The 21701-nt window shown below is 41.9% G+C and overlaps 1 protein-coding gene across 1 annotated transcript in view; it reads right to left on the bottom strand.

Moving 5' to 3' along the window:
- PIK3C2G (phosphatidylinositol-4-phosphate 3-kinase catalytic subunit type 2 gamma) overlaps positions 1–20449 on the bottom strand; it is a 372244-nt gene extending 351795 nt beyond the window's left edge. The window contains exons 1-2 of the mRNA XM_034782026.1: positions 19930–20449; positions 12175–12350 (exon numbers count right to left, since the gene is read on the bottom strand). The gene's annotated coding sequence lies outside the window, so the exon portion shown is untranslated. The remainder of the gene's footprint in view (positions 1–12174; positions 12351–19929) is intronic.
- Between the last annotated feature and the right edge of the window lie 1252 nt (positions 20450–21701).

The following is a 21701-nucleotide window of genomic DNA, read 5'->3' as shown; positions in this document are numbered from 1 at the left end:
CGGGACACTGGACAAACAAGGAAATGTTCCGGAGCCTGGAAGTGCTTGTGCCCCCCCCCCCCCGACTCCGTCCCTTCCTCCCCCCATTGGCTCCCTCCCCGAATCCCCGCCTCTTCCCCAGGCTCACCATTCCCCCTCCCTCCACAAGCTCTGGAAGGAGGCCCGGGAGACACAGGGGAAGCGCGGGGCCGGGGTCAGTGAGAGTCCGGCCTAGTCCCAGTGCAGGCAGGACTCAGTCGGACGGTAGGGAGAGTAGGGGGGCGGCCCGCAGTGCCAGGCGGAGGCTGTTCTCCTGCCCTGGGCAGCGGGACTCAGGAGCAGCCACTGCTGCAGCTCCCACTGCCACGGGGGGAGGAAGCGGCCAATGGCCAAGCTCGGCGGCTGCGGCTCTGATGCCTGGGCCCGAACCCCCTGTGCCCGGGCCTGCTGCGGGGACCCAGCAGCATGCACGCCGCGCTCAGCCCCTGACCAGTCGCATCAGGGCTGCTTCCCAGCTGGTGCTATCCCACGGCAGCCCCGGGGCGGAGGCATCAGCAGCCCAGCCCTGTTCGTTCCCCTGTGGGACCCAAGCGGGAAGGGGGGCTGGGGCCTGCTGCCCGCACTCCAGGGCCGCCGCGGGATAGCACCACCTGGGCAGCAGCCCAGACGCGACTGGCCAGGGGCTGGGCGCAGCGTGCGCGCTGCTAGGTCCCCGCAGCAGGCCCGGGGGGTTCGGGCCCCGCGCTTCCCCTGCGTCTCCCAGGCCTCCCTCCAGCGCTTGTGGAGGAAGGGTGTTTCCCGCCCCCCCCCTTCCCCGTGTCCCAATATTTGACTTGGGTGATCTGGTCACCCTAGACTGACAGGTCTTTGAGAATGATTTACCCTCTCACCCATGGAGGTGGTCCCTCAAGGTCAGAAATAAGGCAAAATACCAGGATGAGGAACTTATATCACTGTTTCCTGTGCTGTAGTGTTTCTGTTGAAAGAGGACTGCAGTTTCCAGGACTACAATTCTGCCCCTTTAGCAGCATGAAGGTTTCCCAGAGTACATGAAGAGTTTCCATATAAAATACACAGCAACATCTTTGGAAACATTAATCCAATACAGCTGGTCAACATTTTTGCATAAAAAAAGTGTGAGTGGGAGGATTGGTCAAAAAAGGGTCAAATATGCCCTGAGTTGAAACTTTTCCACAAAACGTTCATTTGAAGTTCATCAAAATGTCCATTTTCACAAATTTTTCAGCAAAATTTTGAACTCATTTACTGAGACAGCGCATTTTCTTACCAAAAGACACAAGTTTTTTGTAAATGAAAACTGCAGTTAAGATTTAGAAAGAAAGGTCTATTTTGAACCCTGTAAGACAAACAACTTTGAATATTTTCACCCGATTATTTTGCTATTTTTTCCCCCCAACTAGCTCTGAAATTGCACTCTCTCTACCAGGGGCAAATGAGAGGACTTTTGTTTTCACAAAACCTCAAAGAAGTTTGATTTCACAAAGCTAAGTGCAATCAAATTTTGGTTGCCTTTTATTTAAGTCACTTATGTTTGAGGAGCAGCAGGTATCTACTAAAAAGTCTGTAATAAATGATCACCGCTAATTAAGAAGCCCACTCTGGTTCACAAGAGAAACAGAGGCTCAGTCTTCCTGTAAGAGAGAGAGAACAGTCAATGTATACATGCAACAGGCCAAGGGTGTCTCAGCCTGTTCATTGACTGGGAGTAATTTGTTTGGTGATTGTCACAGGTGAAATAGCACTGACACACCCAGGGTGAACTTTGATGGCTCTTAAAACACTCTCATATCTACAAGCATAACATTAGCACCCACATTAGCCAAATCCAGTACAAATCACCAAAAATGTTAATTTTGAGAGAACCTTTAAAGACAAGCTATTTCAGAATTTTTTTCCTGCAACTGTTTAAACAAAGGCTTGTGGTTCAAACCAACCTGGTCCCACAAGATATAAATTATGTCCTTATCATGCTTCAAGAGCAACAGATTTTTATCACCACCACCTTTCCCATCCCACCCCAAAGCCTGTTCCCCCTGCCCCTCCCCCAAAATAATTAGGGATAAGCCACAGGAAAACCCAAAGATCCCTTATGCTTTGGGGAAGAGTGGATCCAAATCATACACTTTAAGTCCATCTGTAAAATCAAACGACCAAATGGTTTTTACATCTGCACAAAAATAGCTTTGCTCCAGCAACAGGAATATATGGTCCCTTAGCTGTGAGATATCAATAGATTTTAAGGCCAGAAGGGAGCACTGTGAGTCTCTAGTCTGACCTCCTGCATAACACATATCATAGAACCTCACCCAGTAATTTCTGCATCAAGCCCATAACTTCTGTTTGAATTACTGTGTATCTTTTAAAAACACATCCAGTCATACAAAATCCTCCATGTAATTGCTAGCAAACTATTTCTGCAGAGTTCTCTGGTTTTACCTTGAGCTCCTGAATGAGCCACCAAGCCTTCCTAATTACTGCACCTAGTGACCTGTAGAGGGGTTTGCTGCAGAAGACAGGAGCAGGGAATTAACTCATTGTCTGCCAATGCTCAAGTACAGTGGGCCCATTGCTCCCTATCTCAGCAGTTTTCCACCATATAATTTGGTGCAGAGCAATGCATTTAAAAAGGACTCATGGCTGCAGTATAGGCATTAATCATCATTCAGCTTACCAGACTTATGAAAATGTATAGGGAGATGTCTGTACTATAGGATGTCCAACATAATGAAAGAGAAATATGAATCATTTACACTAGCAGATGTATCTATTTCTTTTCCTAAACTACAGCAAAGAAAGGCTAGCAGCTTTCAAGAATTTAAACTGTCACAAAGATTAACTGGAACAAAACATGGTTATGATTATCAAAACATTAATCAACTGGCCATCAAATGATTGCATGGCCTTTGACACTAACTTGCAGGAAAAATAAACTTCAGACACACACTGCAAGATGGACAGCATGTGCCAACAGAACTGATGCAACAAACCTGAGTGGCTCCTGTATTGTGCTGAGCACACTCATATTCACTACATTGCAGAATTAGGCCCTTTATCACCATTCAAAAGGTGTTGCTACACCTATTAACTCTGGAGTACAGCCTTCCTAATTCTCCCACTTAATATGCTGTTACCACCATCTCTGGTCAATATTTGCTTCCACATTGTTTTAGGGTACCACCATATTTTGGTAGTGGAACAGCTAATTTTAAATCACATAGTACAAGAATAACATACTAACGTTGTTCTAGATTTCATTAACATGCCAGTGTTAAATACCTGGGGCCCAATTCTCCATTCACTTGTCATAATTGCAGTGTGAATGTAATACTGCTGAAGTCAGTGGAATTACACCATTGTAAAATTGCTATATCTAAGAATTAAATCAGACCCTGTAGTTTAAAAATGCATTCTTAAAATAATACATCATTTCTGATATGAAATACTTTCACTGTCTGAATTCTAATTATTCTTTCATGGATTGATGGATTTTTTCTAAGTCTTTTATGGATGAATTGTTGCTTTTGGAATTAATCTAGCACAGTATGTTATAGATTGGGGTTTGGTCATGCTCCAAACAATAAGCTGGATATATATTTCTCTCTCAATACATGGCAGTAATTCCCTTCAACACTAATTAGAGGGAGCCAGAAAGATAAATTGGGGGAAAAAAAATAACCCTTGAAATGCTCTCTCAATGAAGCATTATTTGATTGATGCCCATCTATTCTGAAGCCAGTGTGCCATTATAATAAAATAACAATTAATTTACACTTTTGTAAGTTCCTTTTATTTGAGGATCTCAAAGCACTACAAACACCCACAGTAAGTTTATAGTAGAGAGTAGACTAGAAATCAAATCTCTCTAGACGCCCACCTGTGTGCATTAGCCACTAGACCATGGTTCTTACCTTTTAGTAAGGAAAACTAAAGCCACCTCAGTTACTTACAATTGAAACCATTCTTGGGTCTGATCCCTAAAATTGAAACTGACAAACCACAGAAAATTTGCAGGACTGTGTAAACACCTAAGAGCTGACAGGCTGATCCAAAATTCTTCAGTTTAAATCAAACACAAACTTGCACTGATTATCTATGGGTCAGGTTCTGCCACTCTTACCTTAGGTTAATTTAACTAAAAGTTACTCACAAAGTAAGATGTTACTCAGCATGGCAAAATCTGACCTAAGAAAGCAGGCTCTTATGAGATTTCCATTACTTCTTGCTTCCAGCTAGACCATAAATATTAGCTCTCCTATATTACAAACACTTATGCATCCATTCACTTCCAATGGGACATTTCATTAAGCACAAACCTAAATGTTTGCAGAATCTGGGGGCTCAGGGCAGCAGCCTCTCCCATGGTGTTTTAGCATTGCGCTGTTGAACCAAAAATGCAAACAAAACCAAAATGAGGGTGTTTTAAAGTTAATGTAGCTTCTTCCAGTATTCAGGAAGGTTTAAGTTTGGGTTTGAGTTTTAAGCAAAGCTTCAGTTGGTTCTTATTTCAACTGAACCATTTAGCTAACCCGAATGCAGGCTATTTTAGGGCAATATTTTCAAAAGCAGCCACTGATTTTGTGTATCTCATTTTTATGCCTAACTTGAGATACGGGCCTGATTTTTATAGTTTCTATTGATTTCAATTGGAACTTTTAGTGTACAACAGTTCTGAAAACTCGGGCCTCACAATGGTGTAATTCTACTCAGGTTGTGCACCCAGAAAATAAAACACTTGAAAATCAGTGGCCAGTTGTGAAAATTGTGGCCTTAACTTCAGAGCAGTGATAGGCTTGAGCCCATCTAGTTTAGAACTAGATCTGAATCGGAGTTTTCCCAAAGTTCAGGGATGTTCAGATTTATGGTTCCCAGTCCAGTCAGCTTGGCAGACAGCTTTGATTACTTATCTTGAATGGTGCTTCTTTATACCTAGGTGCAAAAAGGATTTCACAACTTGCAGTCATTATAGTATGTGTTATTAAGCAGTTTAAAATATACACAAGCCCAGGTTAAAAGAACATGAAATAACTTACACCATTTAAACTGTTATGAGAAAGCAAACGTATATTCCTAAGGAAGAGTTTTCTCATAAGTTTTATTTCTTTCCAGGAAATAGTTTTCTTGTAACTCATTTTGAACTTGAAATTTGTTTAGCAGATGTGAACACAATGAAGGGTTATTTGCCTAGATGTACTGCTTTGGGTAGTGAATGTTTGACTTAAAAAAAAAAAAAAAAAAAAAAAAAGAACTTGGGATCAGTTAGATGAAACTTGTAGGGAGTGAATTAACTAAAGATGCACACTTTTGATATTGTCACAGCCTCCAAGTAGTGATAGGTTCCCAAATGTCCCTTGAAAATGCTCAACCCAGATCAGCTTTTCCAAAATCCTGGACCCAAACATCAGTGGATTCTGAAAGAGTTGATATTAAGATCCAGACCTACACTTTGTGGCTGATGCTCATTCTACTTCTCAATGTTTGGGTAGTTTTGGACTCAAGATATGTCTGTTTTATTAGAGAAATGAATGGGCACAAACTCATTAAAATACTTACATATTCTACTTTATTTAAAACACTACCTGCAGAATAATTTTTTGAACAGAGATAGATATTAAATTCTGTTGTGGCAAAACCAACTCGGTTAAGGGTTTCTTTGTATGTTTTAAAGTAAGAATGCCACATCTTTATGACAACAAACCTTTCAGTCAGCACAATTCTTACATATTAAAAAAAAACAAAACAAACAAATAAAAAAGGCCTATTCAACTTGTGTTTGAAACTACTTCTGTTTAAACACTCTTCTTTTTTTCCCATCCATTGCCATGAGCTCTGATCATGCATTTTGGGGAATTGCAAGCTTTTAAGTTCCATATTTCACCACAGTACATAAAAATAACAACTGCCTTTTCTCAAACTAATATTTTATCCTATTCAAAGATAACCATGGTTATTTGACATTTCTGTCTTTGGGAATTTCAGGTAGAGTGCAAGAGTATATGTTAATTAATTAGACTTTACTTTAGAAATATAAAACTCACCAGGGGAAATACTGGCCCTATTGAAACCAATAGTAGGTTTGTCATTGACATCACTGAGGCAAGAAGTTCACTCTCCCTCGTTTACCATAATGAACCGGATAGTGGGTATGTGCACCATTACTCTCTATTGGATGGAATCAGAAATGCTCTGCTGTGCTGTTGTTGATGGTAGTAGACCATCAAGATGGTGGCTTCTCACTTGATTGCTAATTATTCCTTTATGTTTATATAATATTTAAGGTATAAGCCATTTATAAGTCTGTTCTTTTTAAACTAGTTTATATGATTATCTCTTACACAGGTACTGCATTAGATTGCAGTTTTAGTTTAATATAGCATTATAATCAAGAATTTAGTGATTTTATACTAAATACGGGCCAAATTTTATTTTCAGTTACACCAACATAAAGTGGGAGTAGCTCCTCTGAAACCCGTGGAATTACTTTTGATTAATAATTGTGTCACAAAGCAGAATTTGGTCCATTATCATTAATTTGTACGTCAGGTTTCTTGCCTGGAATACACTATCAGGATGGCAGCTTTTTTACATTAATGATAAAATTTTCAAAAGCACCTAAGTCACTTAGGAGCATAACTGTCATTTTCAAAAATCAATGGAATTTAAGATACTAACTGCCTAAAAGCCAAATTTACAATGGTATAGAGATGCCTATATGCATCTTTATACACCTAAATACCTTTGTAAATTTGGCCTTACGACACTTTTGAAAATGAGCCTTAGGCTCCTAAGGCACTTTGAAAATCTTTTATTTTATGTCAATAGATGAACTAAACAGAAGAATGATGTTTTACTTTATTTTATTACATCCATGGGACTGCACACATGATTAAGGGTTGGTGGAATTGGGCCTACTGGGAGGTAACATTCAATGATCCCAAAATGTACCAGTATGGGTGGATCATGGACATAGTCCTGCTTCTAATATCAAAATCTCAATGATCCTAAAAAGAGCTGTGTACACCACACCTATGAAGAAAATTCTAGATGATCTGGTGGTCACTTCTGGCTGTAAACTCTATGAATTACTTTGAAAATCCCCTCATCAGAAACCTTGATTATCAGAATTTATTGAGTGTTCCCTCATGATATTTGGATAATCAAGGCTGTCCTAAATTACAGTACATTGACTTAACAAGGGCCTCACTTGCTGGTTTGGAGATAACATCGATTTGGGCCTCACTTGGGTCTTATCTGTAACAGCACAACTAGAACAAGAGCTTAAAATCAAAGAAAAGGAAGGAAAAATCATAAGGAAAAATATTGTCTTTCCAACCCTTTCTTCGCAATGGAGGGGCGCAGTGGAATGCACTTAAACGATTTCAAAAACAGGCTCACAGGCACCATCACACGAATATACACAGAACAGTCAAGCAACAGAACATACTTTTCATGATGTTTACCATAGAAACAGCAAAGCAATGCTTGTTTTTTGGCAGGAATAGTCTAGCAATATGAAAAATGAGGACGCCAAATATTCTCAGTCAAGGGCAGAAGAGTTTTTCCTTCTTTTTCTTTTTTCTTCATTTAAATGGTCTTGTGAACATTCAGCACAGAACCTAAGCCTGAGAAAGGTCAAGTCTGTTCTAAATGCAGAACCAGTGAAGTTCCAACAGGGTTCAAAATTCCACATCCTCAGCTCTCCCACTCTCAATATAAATTCTGAAACTTTTAGATAAGCTCTTTGGAACTAAGGTTAATGCTCCTCTAGGTAAAAATAAACAGTAGGCGCCAACAATATTAAGTCAGATATGATTATTTGTCTAGATGTATTCTCGGTTCGCTACTGCTTCTTCTGGACAAGAAGAAATTTTGCTCTTCTGAAATTAAAACTGTTTAAAGAAGAAAATGTTTCATGGAGATTAATAGCCTTAGAAACATTTATATCCACAAATGGTTACATGTTTGCTATTTGATGTGTTTATCTTTGAATTTTCCAAAATATAGGAAGGGATTATTTTGTCTTACATTTAGAAAAAGCAAAATACTTCATGTCTCAAAAAACTGTTAGTGTATAAAAGAAATACATGTAGTAACCATGTCTAAATACAATAAAAGAGTAAATGTTATAAAGCCTCATGATTCATGAGGCTTTATAACATTTTAATATGTGGGACAATTAAGTGCAGATTAATATGTGGGACAATTAAGTGCATTATGGGACCCTTCACTGAGCATCCAGCACTGGCTATTATCACCGATATTCTTTCTGAATAGATATCTATGTTGCTTATATGACAATATTTTGGTTGCATTTATAATATTATAATATTAAGCAATTTAGGAGTGGGAATGAGGGATATATAATCTATAAAGTGAATGTACTTCCAAAGGAAACCAAGAGAGTTTAGGAACGCTCCCATTCATAGGCTTCTTCCAGGAATCACTGAGGAAGAATTCACGTTTTTCAAGGTTACAAGTAGGAGCATGTAAGAAAGGGAAAGTTTTCTATGCAACTGTAAGCCTGACAATGTGCTGTAACAAGCTATAAGAACTCTTTTTTAAGGCTGTAACTCTTAATGAAGAATTATAATCAGGGCTGAATTACCACAAAGGCACTATATGCCCATGCCTCAGCTTTCATTACAAAAAAAAAAAGAAAAGAAAAAAAAGCAGCTTTTGAGACCTGATGTTTGTAAAGAAAAGCTCAAATATGTGAAGATAGCATAACCAATGCAGTGATGTATCCTGAGTCTGCAAACGAGCCTGAAACACGAGCTCTGGGAGGTGTGAACGGCCCTATGAATCTCAGTCAGGTGTTTACTCCAAAACCACTGCTCTAGACCACATCCCATTACCACCCGAGTAGAGGACTGCATGTGTGACAGGAAGGAGAATGCATCAGGCCCTGGCCCCCATACAAGCAGATACACCCTAGCTGCTGTGGTAAGCATTGGACACATTCATTGTGCCTCCTCCTGGAGATACTGAGGTAAGAAAACCCCTGCTGTCCCAACATTGGTCTTTGATGCTGCTCCACCTTAAGGGACTGGGATCGCCTGCCATTCCAAGTGGGGGTGGGGCCACAACGTGAGGCCACCGAGACAAAGCCCTGGGATGTGTGGGAGGGAGGTTGTGTAATGACATAGATAGAGCTCTTGATTGTATTAGTTTGTCCCTGACTATAATTAAATTAAATTTTATTGTTTTAATATTTCTTCAAACAAAAGCACCACCTACAGTTGAGATTGATGGACATTTACCATTATAAGGCCATTTCAGTTGTTTATAACTTTGCGCCACTTAAAACATTTGGGCTGCCGTTGTCCATACTGATGTCTGCCTCAGAAACTTTTAGAAATTTATGGCTAAAATGGTTCACCTGTTTCAGAGAACAAGATTAGGGGAAAAAAACCCTGTTTTGCCCATGTTAAAAAAAAATCGTAACTATTTTATGGAGAAGTTCTAGTGCCACCATGCTTTGGAGCAGGGATTTGAAATTTAGCAGGAGGGTGGAGTTTGTGTCAGGAACGTGCCTCTTGCCTCCCTTGTGAGTATCTGCCCAAACCTGGCCAAATTATTAGCCTTTGACAAATCACAGTTCGCACATGTTCAGTCAATGCTAACAATCGTAACACCCATCTGTTCAAAGAGAACATGGTTTATTGTGGGAGTTCAAATCATTTTCTGTAGGAGCTTCTTGTTGGCAGGGACCTCAGGACACACAACAGGCTAGCCTCCTCTTGCAGCAGCAGCACACACTCTCAACACTCTAGACCCGGGGTGTCAAGCTCATTTCATACAACAGGTCTGATCTGATACTTGGTACAGGCCACATTCAGCAAAAATTATTAAAATAGATCTACATTAAGATAAACCATATTAGTAATTACTTACATTCACCCTTTGACTTATTTGAAACTTAGTTTTCTTTGACTTGCCAAGCTGGGGTATCTACTCTCCTCATCTGGACATGCACCAGTTTCCATCAGACGTACGCCTCCCCTATGCCTCTTAAACGGGACCAAGTGGTTCTACACCTCTTTGTGAGGTTTTGCTGGATTGCTGCACCAGAATCTGGACTAGAGCACACCAATGTTGCGCTCTAATTACCTTTGTGTGGACCCTGCTGGCACACATTAAACGTTCCTCAGTGCACATTGATGTGGCCCTGCTTGAAACAGGACTACATCAGTGCACATTAGCCTGGACTACACCGGGGAGTTAGAGTTAGACTACACTGGTGCACTCTGCAAATCATACCCCTGTAGTGCAGACTCTGGGATCATGCCGACAAGCCTGTAGATTCATGTGAAGTCTGCAGGCTGAATGAAAGTGTTTCATGAGCAGGGGGAAGTAACTTAAAGGACTTACTGGTACTCTGGAGGCCTTAGGAGGGGGCGGGGTCTCAACCAGAAAAGGTGTGGCCTCTAGTGGAAGAGGCGGGGCCTTTAAAGCCCCGGGTGCTTTAAATCAGGATTTAAAGGGCCCAGGGCTGGGGCAGTGGTAGCAGCAGCTGGGAGCCCCGGACCCTTTAAATCACCCCCGGAGCTACCAGCTGCACAGGCGGCTGGGAGCCCCGGGGGTGATTTAAAGGGCCCGGGTCTCCAGCTGCCGCTATTGCAGTGGAGCCCCGAGCATGTTAAATCACCATTGGGGGGACTCCTGGATGCTGCCGCTAGCCCGGGGCCCCAGCCTTTGGCAGAGCTTTTAAGAGCCTGGGGCTCTGCTGCAGTAGCGGCAGCTGGGAGCCCCTGGCCCTTTAAATCACCGCCAGAGCGCTGCTGCCTCTACCCAGGGCTCCAGCAGGCTCCGGGAACAATTTCAAGGGCCTGGGGTGGTAGCGGCTACCAGAGCCCTGGACCCTTTAAATCGTCCCTGGAGCCCTGCTGCTGGAGCCCTGGGGAGGCGGTAAGAGCCGGTGCCCCCTACTGGGGTGGATCAGCTTCCCCTGGCGGCAATTTAAAGGGCCTGGGGCTTCCAGCAGCAGCTAGAGCCCCAGGGCCCTTTAAATAGCCGCCGGAGCCCTGCTGCCGCTACCCTGGGGCTCCAGGGATGATTTAAAGGGCCCAGGGCGATAGCTGAGGCAGGCACCCCGGGCCCTTTAAATCGCCGCCCGAGCCCCGCCGCCACTTCCCCAGGGCTCCGGCAGCAGGGCTCTGGCGGCAATTTAAAGGGCCCTGGGGCTCCAGCCGCTGCTGGGAGCCCCAGGCCCTTTAAATTGCCGCCAGGGGAAGCCGATCCACCCCAGTAGGGGGCACCGGCTCTTGCCGGTACACCGTACCAGGGCGTACCGCCTTACTATCATCTCTGTTCATGGGACAGATCCGGCCTGCAGGCCATACGTTTGATATCTGTGCTCTAGACTGTGCAGTAGCTCACTCACTGTGCCCCCACCCTATTCAAAAAGGGGCAGCTCCCATTTTTCTCAATACACACAATAATAAATATTTAAATTAATACTAAATATAAACAGTATTAATCTATTTCTACTGCAGGGACTTCAAAATAAAGACTTATTAGAATTTGGCTGTTAAATTCTCTGAAGAGTCCATTCTCACTGGGCATGCTCCATCCCCTCACAGCTGCTAGTGCTGACCAAACTGTGAATGCACCATCCCCACAGAGTGAATGAGTAAGCTCCTGCCTAGGGCTTCCAGGGCTGAGCTGGGGTTTTACATAAGAACATAAGTTGGTTTTCCCAGCCACTGGGGGCCACTTTGGCACTAGGACTGGGAGTGGGGAGACTGTCTCACCCGTGCTTTCAATGCTCTTGCTGCTGGAGCCGGGGGAGAATGAAGGAGGAAGTAACTTGATTTGAATGCAGATGGGTGAGGAATAAGGGTGAGGAAAAGAGATGCAGGGCAGGGGGACAGAAGCCTGGAGAAAAAGGGAATTGGGAGTATGAACTGGGGAGTAGACGGAGGACAAGACAGACAATGGCAACTATGGGGAACTGGTATTTTGACTATAACTACACACATATAGGAAGCACATCCTTGGAAGTTGCATAATAATATGCTAGTTAAACATATCTGCTCCAGCAAAATTGTACAGAAACTAGCTAAGAATTAGATCTTCCTTCATTACATTGGTGTTCTTCTCGGTCTTTTATTAAAGGACACTATAATTTCCAAATTAAGTAGCAACATCCGGACAAAAAGCAAGATGGATGAATACCTTCACATTCACTCTCAGATGTAACAATGGACAGAATCACTGTAGAGAAGCATACTCTGGTTCTGTTGCCTCTTCATAAAATTAAGAAACTTCTGTTTTTTGTCCTGTATGCTCAAATCATTGTTGGCTGGCATGTCAGTATTCAAGTTGCACAGTCATTGGTCCAAAGAGGCATGCTATGGATAAAAAGCAATTAAATGTTAGGATTTTTTTTAGAAAAGAAACTGATCTCAGTTAAAACAGTATAAATCAGGAGTAACTCCAGTAAAGTCAATGGAATTATCTCAACGAAAACTGGCATGAGATCAGAATCTGGCCCTAAATGTCTATAACTCTTCTACATGGAAAAGATAATGAAATATCAAAATGTTGGAAAAAACATGAGGCAAATTTTGTTATATATGTTAATAGCAAGCTTTGGGATTCAAAATGCTGAGGTATAAAAAATTAAAATGCTTACTTTGCCTCCTTTGCATCTTGTGATCAACTTTTCAGTCATGAATTCTAAAGCTTCATGAAGGCTCTGTAATTAGCACACTTCCTTCCCGTCTGGTACCATGCTGCTTTTTTAAAAGGGAAGTGCAAGCATTCTTCCACTTACAATTGAATGTAAATTGTATAATTTATTAATAATTTCAGTAGCACTTGATATTTATTTTAATTACTCTTTAAGTCAGACATGAACACTGGGGAGTAACAGCAGGACTTTGGAAGAAGTAAAAGATTTTTTTTTTTTTTTAGCTTGAGTAGATTTTTAATGAAAATGTAAATAATTCAAATTTGAAAAAAGTCAGTTAAAATAAAGTTGGGCTGAAATGAAACAGGAGGTTTTAAAATAAAAAGTATAGGCCTGATTGTAACATGGCGTGAGGTAGAGAAATAAAAGCAGTAAGCCCTACTCCATCGCATCCTCCCCTAAAGCTGTGTATGGGTTGCCTGGATCAGGAATTGGGGCACGGAGGGGAAGAACAGGCTCAGTCAGGCCACTGCTCCCCCATGCTGGGACTAAGGGAAGGTATACACTCAGGGCCGGCTCCAGGCAACAGCCGAGCAAGCTCATGCTTGGGGTGGCAGATTCTATGGGGCGGTACGCCACCCAATCCTAGGGCGGCATGGCCGCTTTTTTTTTTTTTTTTTTGGTTCGTCAATCCGGACGCCCTTTACGGGATGGCGGCGTGGAGGAGGGGAGTACCCTGCTGGGAGCGGGCTGCACACTCCGTCTGCCCCAGCCGGTGCCAGGTCTGTAGCAAGCCCGGCAGGGCAGCCGCGTCCTTCCCTCCCCGCCAACCGGAGCAGCGCGGCGCCCTTCCTGCAGGCAGCGCAGTGATCAGGGCCGCGTGGCAAGTGCCCCGCAGAAGCCCTGGCCCCCCTTTTCTCTCCTCCCCGCTCCTTCCCCTCCCCCCCACTAGCTGGGGCATGTCTGCAGCGCAGGGAGTCTCCTCTGCACCCACGCTCCGGCCGCCCTGCACGTTTTTTTCCCCCTGATTTGCCGTTCCGACCGCGCCACACGTTGTTTTTTTTTTTGCTTTGCCGTTCTGGCCACCCCGATTTTTTTTTTTTTTTTGCTTGGGGCAGCAAAAAAGCCAGATCCAGCCCTGTATACACTGTGTCTGGCAATGGGCCAAAGCACTGAATTCCACTCTTTCATCTTGTGCAACACAGGAGCTCAGGGGAAACTGTGACTTGAGGTTGCCTGAGTTACAATTCATTTTTGGTGCTACTCTTGGACTGGCACCACTTCATACTCAGAGCTATGGTAAGTCTTTCTCTAGCCCTAGAACTTAGTACTGTATTGTAGATGAGAAAAATACTGGGCCAGTGCCTGAGGGCAGGCTGATATGAAGAAAGTGCTCATGAGGGGTGTCCGTACAAAGGTGGCTTGATGCTCTGCTTGCTCCTGGTGTAGCTCCGTGCAGGGCTTCTCCCTGCACCAAGTCAGAGCACCCTGTGATTTCTTTGTCTAGCCCGACAACTGGTAGCTGAACTAGACGTTTTCTTCTGTCTGTAAAGCACACAGGTGTTAATAACTGAAACATGAACCCCACAGTCTCTCTTAAATGAACCCTAGATATATCCCACACATATCTTAACCATCTGTGGAAAACTGTGGCTAAGGTGAGGATGCACAACAACCTTCTAAACAACCTGGCCAGCACTGCATGGAGAGCAAATGCTCAAATCCTCTGATCAGCTGGTTTAGCTCTTTGTCATACTGTGCAGCAGGATACTGTGCTCCAGTCTGGCTCTACTCATCTCACATCAAGTTGGTTGACACACAACTACATTCAGCCATGCCCATCATAACTGGCCCATTTGACGCACTCCAGTACCATGGCATGCCATTATTAAGCAAGATCACTTCCCCACACATCCGTCATGGGGATGCTTTGACCAGAATGGTTGAGAAGATCAGGGCAAACCTGAGCCTACCACTATATGCAGACCTCTTCAGCCACCCAAGAGCATGCCTGTCATCAAGACACCTGTTGCGAGTGCACTTGCCCTGCCCAGATTTCTCTGCAACATTGATTTGTTCTGAAGATTGGTCTGCAGGTGACATCCACAACCAGTCTCTTATATCTGACCCAACCATGTGTGTACCTGGCTTTGATTTGCTGTACTGCTCATGTGCTCTGTTGAACCAATTTTGAATGGGCCAGGGTCAATGTGCAAGCAGCCTTCACACCTGGGACCAACAAAATGATCCCACACATGGCTATGGTCAAAGACAGACAACGTCACATCACTGACGACTCCCCTGTGGCCAGATTTGATGGTGTCCCGAGGGTTCTGCACTTCACTGATGAGACTGCTGCAAACTGACTTGGCAGGCTCTGGCATCCGAAAAGAAGACTAATTAAAATAATAGCAATAGAAGCATAAATAATTCTTTTTATAGGGAAACGTCTTCCCTAGTCAATGTTTCACTAGTCACGTGACCCTGAGAAACTTGACCATGTGAATCATTTCCTCATTTGCTACTGAGATATTGACTCCTGCCTCTGACCAGCTCAGAATATCAGCCTCCATTGCCCACTTGTTGGGTTTTCAAACAAGCACTTTTGTGCTTTCTCCCATGCTGCCCCTCCCACTACAAAGATGCCCCCAGAAACATCTGCATGAAAATGTACAAGTGGCCTTATGTGAGGCCAAAAAGAGTTAAACCATTTTCTCTTGAATTCTACCCAGCTGGCACCCAGATTTTAGATTAATAGGGTGAAGCAAAGCAACCATATTTTTCTACATTGGGCTTTTTAAAGTTTCCAACTGTTCTCTATTAACATGAAAGTTGGGAAAATGCAGACCTTCCCTTTCTTTTAAATTAAGCAGAATGCTACAAAAATAGCAGACTCAGACATGCCTAAAAATAGCATGTGCTTTAGTGAAGATACTTTTAAAGATAAAAATAAAGCAGCATACCTACTTTTTGGAAACTTATGTCCCTAAATAAATAATTTAGGGGCTGGGTCTGTGCCTCATTTCCCCCATCCCTTTTCTTGGGGCAGAATTGAGAGGAAAGGGAAAGAGGGGACTATAAGTTAGAGCAAACCCAGGGCTGCCCATATGCCTGGCTACTGATAAGACCCTCGGAAGCACTGAAGAGTCACGATGTAATGCACTGAGACCTAAAGCGAGGAAACATTTTTTTGGCTGAAAAATACAAATTTGTCTCCACTGAAACATTTAATGAATTTCGCTGAATTGTTTCAGATGAAAACAAGCAAACAAAAATCAAACCCAAAAAATCAAAAAGTTCTGTTCTGACATTTTCAGAATGAAACATTGTGTGGGTTTTTTTTTATTCAAAATAACTTTTTGTATAGAAATTTACTTCAGTTTTATTTTAAAAAATTACACCTGTTAAAAAAACCTCTTGAAAATAAAATGAAATGTTTAGTTCGACCCCAAACCATTCTTTTTCTAGTTTGCTGAAATTTTTTTTAAAAAGTTCTTTTCGGGTGAACCAGAAACAATTTTTATTTATTTATTGGTGCAGCCAATGAACTGAAAAATCAGTTGTTTTCATAGCTCCACTGTGTCCAGCCTACACCGCTGTTTGCTTCATCATTCCCTGACATGGCCTTATGTGTAGGACTAGAAGCAGGGCTGACACAGAGCCCTTCAACTGCTCTATACTGATTGGGGGGGCAGGGGAAGGGGCTCTACACAATCACTGTTCTCAGGGGGCCATTTCCACCAACTTTAAGGCCACTTAGACTGCAACAATAGCACAGACCTTAGTGTAACAGACTCAAGCCCTATGTCTCTCTCTCTCTACTTCCGAATCTCAGAATGGATCTTCACAAGGAAAAAAATATTTTCTTAGCTCAATTTAGCTAGCATATGATAACCAACATGAGGCAAAATGCTAGTAAAGACAAGTTAGTTTACAGTATTCACGTGTATTAACATGCCAGGGTAAACCCTTGGTTCCCTCACAGCCTTTACCTCAACCTGCTAACACATGAAAACTACAAACTGCCTTGTCTTTCCAGGAGTTTACCTCATATTAGTTACCATGTCTCAGCTAACACATTTTTTTTTCCCTAATGAAGACAAGGCCTCAGTTGGCTAAACTGAAGCTGTTCAAAAATATTTTGCAGAACTACTGGAATTTTTTTTCTGGAGCTATTTTAGATACTGGGGAAAATGCTTTTGCTAATGTGGCCATCAACTAATTGCAGGAAAAAGCAATTCTCTTCACTGAAAATAAAACTTGAGATTTAGTGAGAGGGTTGCTGACAGCGAATGAGATGAGCCCAAACCAAAACTTGAATTTGATTAAACTACTCTGGATCCAGATCCAAACTTCACAACTGACTTCTACCTCTTCTAATTTATCATATTGTTGCCCCTTCTTCTGATACCAGTGTCCCATTCTGACACCAGCATCTAGGGTTGCCACCTCTCAGGTAAGGTTGTCAACCCTCCAGGATTGTCCTCGAGTCTCCAGGAATTAATCTTTAATTAAAGATCATGTCATGTGATGAAACCTCCAGGAATACGTCCAACAAAATTAGCAATCCTATTCTCAGGTACAAAAAAACAAGACATTTGGGACAATCCTGAGCCCATAAAACTGGACCACTAGCAGTGTGTACTGAGCACCCTTAGAGATGTCTGAGGACAAGTACCTAAAAAAAGAAATAATCCTGAAAAAACCTGGACAGGTGGCAACCCTATCAGCATTTCCCCTTAGCAACCCTATCAGCATTTCCCCTTGTTTTAGCAGCAGCAGATGTCCAAGGCCTTGCAGATTGGCTTCCCAGGGGAGCATATGTGGAGTCTGGATATATTCAAAATGGAATTTGTTTTATTTACACATGTAGATACACCAGTCCTGGAAAAGAAGATATGAAACAGCATGCAGAGCAATCCCTCCTTCCTGGAATCTCAGCCCAAAACCAATTTTGGGTTCCTAAGAAGCAACTCTGCCTCAAAAATTAACACTCATCAGATCCCAAGACAGAGAGTAAACTCGACTTCTTACACAGCTCTCTCTCTCCTAAAGCAGTCTCTACACCAAAAGCTTGCCTAACCTCAAACTAACACCACAGTGTGTCCTCCGAGGGAAAGAACTTAGAAGACTACGTGTAACAGTACCACCTGGTGATGTCTGCCATAACGATATCTCTGGGCATTTGCATAGCAATCACCACCATTTCTTTTAGGCTGAAGCAAAAATCCTGGATCTGAACTCCCCTGCATCATCATCTCATACTTTGGAGAGGATTGGATGTGGATCTGAACTCTGTGTCTTGGGCCCAGTTCTAGTAGATTCCTGTAACCATAGCTTGCCACTGCACATAATGTTATCTGTCTGATTCTGACAGCTCACATTTTTAGTGTGAGCTTAGGAATGGAAGATGCTTGCCTGGGCATTGAGAAGGGAACCTTAGAGGAAAAGGTCCATCCTCCTCTACCAAAAAGAAGCAAGGACATTTTAGAGAGATTACAGACAACCTTTTGGAACTTGGATGCCTGAAGTTAGTCAGTAAACCTATATCTGGGCACCTAAAGTCAGTGGGAGCTATGGGTGCATATCATTTTTGAAAACCAGCTTACTGATTTAGTTACCTAAATATGGTTTGGGTACTTAATTTAGGCACCCAGTCGGAGACTGGTTATATTTATACATTACATGAATGTAAGAAAATTAATGGGAGTTGACATCCAAATCCCTCAGGTGGCTTTGAAAATCCTACTGTCAAGTTTTTAATTTTTGACCACAACTGTTTCTGGGCTAAATGTATCTCTTGTATTACTCTATTGACCGTTGTGGGCTTACATTAGGGATAAATGTGGCCCTATGAGTATTTGAGGAAAAACTAGGAAGTTCATTTTCTAATCCAAGAGAAAAGTGTTAAGATGGAGAGAACACAGCAGCCATTACTTTCACAGGTGTGTTAGAAATGCCATTTTCAAGGTCAAAGTCCTGTTATAAAATTCCAGTATGCAAACGTGGATAATATATGTAATTTACATTTTCATAATTATTTGTGCCTGCTCATTTTGGTACATGTCATCATCATTTTTATATGCTTTGCCTCTTTGTACATTTCAGTGAATCTTGGCTTAGAATATAGAGTACAGACAAATATAATGGGAGTAAAAGCTCTTTCAAAGCCTGTGCCCTGAATTCAATTAGCAATTTGAAAAATCACATAGGTGGCAATAAACCACAAACACATAATAGGATTACTTGAAAGTTTACTGATGAATAAAATCCTATCCAAATGTCTCCTGTTTTGCTTCTCATTCCTTCAGAAGTAAATATAAGAAAATCACTGTTTTTATATTAATTTTAAAGTCAAGTTCAGTTATACTTCTTCATAGTACAACAAAACCAAAAATAGAGTACACATATACATACATATAGAAGGTAACACTTAGTCACAATACACTACATATTTGCTCTGGCAACCACTTCCCCCTAACCACAACTTCCCTCTTCCTAAAGGATGAGGGACCAAATTCTGCATTACAACAAGGTTCACTCTAAGTGACGTGCCAGGCTTACAAGCACTGTACACAGCTAGATGTCTGTAACATAGAGGAACCCTGGTGCTGCTGGTCTAAGAGTGAGCAGAAGGGCTCCAGGGCTTCCCGTCTACCATCTGTAGGGTTGTGGGAGATTAGCTGTTTGCACTACAGGATTCATTTACCACATGTCAGGGAAATTTTCAGGGAGTCAGAGCCAATATATATTTAGTTGTCTGCTTTCTGAATCAGGGAAGAAGTCCTTTTCTGCTACAATACTCTATTGAGTTTGAGCAAAACAGACCATTAAACTAAAGATCCACTAAAGGAAAACTGAGCATTTTGACTGTAAGGAATTTGTTATGTTTCACAGCATTAACATGCTAAAAGGGGTAAAGGGCTTAGATGCAATTATTACCAGTAGGTGGTATGCATTAGCTACTATTTTCAAACCAGCAGGTTATTCAATAGTTTTAGAAACAATAAACCCTCAAGACTTTGGTGGTGGGGGATGGGGGGCGGCAGGGGTGGAAGGGAGAAAAAATGGTTTGAAAAATCATTACCAAGTCATAAGCATTCATGATAAATTGCAATTACAAGTAGGCATTCATGCTGGGAATAATTAGTAACACCTCAACATTACTGAATGTCAATGAAGTTAAGAATGCTCTTCACAAAACAATACAGATAAAGTAGTCAAGTGATTTTTAAAAGGAGGCATTTGTAATTTTGTTAATTGCAGAAAAATAGCCAGATATAAATAGGTAGGCTCACAGTGGCTGTGAATTCCAACATTTTGTTAGAGCCAAGGACACACAAAGATTATTCCTCTTTCAAAGTCTGTGGTAACAATATCCAACAACTGTTCAGTCTTCATTGAGATGTCTGCTGGGAACTGTCTGTAACGGAAATACATTCAGATCACTAGTTCAAATTCAACATAGCCCAATAGAGACCAGAAGCCGTTATTATCCACTGGCTCTTTGGTGGCCTTTCTGAAATAAGGTAGGTGTTCTGAGTTCAGCTGCTAGTGGACAGGTGTCTACCTGACAAAGTCTCAGCAGATAGGACATGCACTGAACTGGCATGGAATCTGAACTGACATCTCAGCTCTAAAGATGAGATATGGTCTCTCTATATCAGGGATGTAGCATATAGGAAGAAGTATATCCATGCTGTACATGTTCTATTAAAAAAAAAAAAAGAACTTTATTATCTAGGGTTGTCAACAGGGCTGGCCAGGAAAAAAAAAATTCTTTTTGTGAAAAATTCTAAAGTTTCTAAATTTCTTTTCATTCCACATCAGAAAAAAAATAAGATCTTTTAAATTGTTTTGAAAAAAAAACAACAACAACACACAAGACTGAGGACACCCTTACCTCTGAATAGACAACAACTCAATGATTAGAGCTCTCTCTGGGGAAATGGAAGACGCAGGTGGGTGCCCTTACCACCAGGCTCCACGGTGAGTCTTTCTAACTCTCCTGTTCCAGCTGTTCCACTTTGTATAAATATTCATTGGGATAGAAAGAGAGTGAGACTGATTCTATATAGCCCAGTGGTCTATTATTCACCTGGGACGTGGGAGATGCAGGTTCAAGACCTGCTCTGAATTGGGCAAAGTGGGGATTTTAATCTCCCACATCCCAGGTGAGTTCCCTGATTACTTGGCTGTTCTGAGGTGGGTCTCTGCCTTCCATCCAGGACCTAAGAAATCTTTGACAAATCAGCGTTTTCCAACCAAAAGAAAATGTGTCAAAAAGTTCCCAACCAGCTCTAGTTGTCAACCCAGCACATTTAATGAGCACTAAACACGTCAGAGTAAGGTAAATAAGAATGCTCCAATGCATAAAAAATTTTCCCCAAAATTACCAGTGTCATTTCCCCAGAAATTTTTTCCATGTCAGTATGCCATCAATTTTATTTAACTAAAATGGCAGAAGAATGTACTCTTTAAACAAGACAGGGGAAAGCTTGACAAAAACCCAGAAAAACCCTGACTTGTAATCATATGGGTTTTTTGGGTTTTTTTTTTTTCAAACTACATGTTAATGAAAAATACAAAAGGAAATTCAAATCAGGCAGGACAAAAGTCACGATAATAAAAAGAGGAAAATAACTGAAAGACTTTGCAAGAAACAGTGACCATATCTATTCTTTATTGAAGATGTCTTCCCCTGAGTTATTTATATGTGGAAACCTGGAGTACACTAGGTTTGTCCATACATCTTGGGAATCAGTTAATGACAGTGATTGGGAAAACCTTCATTAAACTTCATATTGCCAGACTATCACATCCACTGTTCTTGGATGAGGATCTAGCAAACAAGAGTCCATCTCTTTCAAGACTCGACTATTTTAACTCCTTCTACCTAGGAACATCCAGGATAGGCAGAAACTCCTTATTGAACATGCAACAGATTCCCTCGTATGTAAGATTGGGCAAAGGTATGGCTGAGATTAGTGTTCCACCCTCAACTCATCCAATTCAAGGTCTTTGTCCTGGTCTTTAATCCAGGCGACTACAGGAACTAATTCATTATACA

Source organism: Trachemys scripta, chromosome 1, assembly GCF_013100865.1.
Source record: "Trachemys scripta elegans isolate TJP31775 chromosome 1, CAS_Tse_1.0, whole genome shotgun sequence".
NCBI classification, from domain to species: Eukaryota; Metazoa; Chordata; order Testudines; family Emydidae; genus Trachemys; species Trachemys scripta.
Note: the sequence above shows the minus strand (reverse complement) of the source record. Positions and strands in the feature narration are given on the sequence as shown.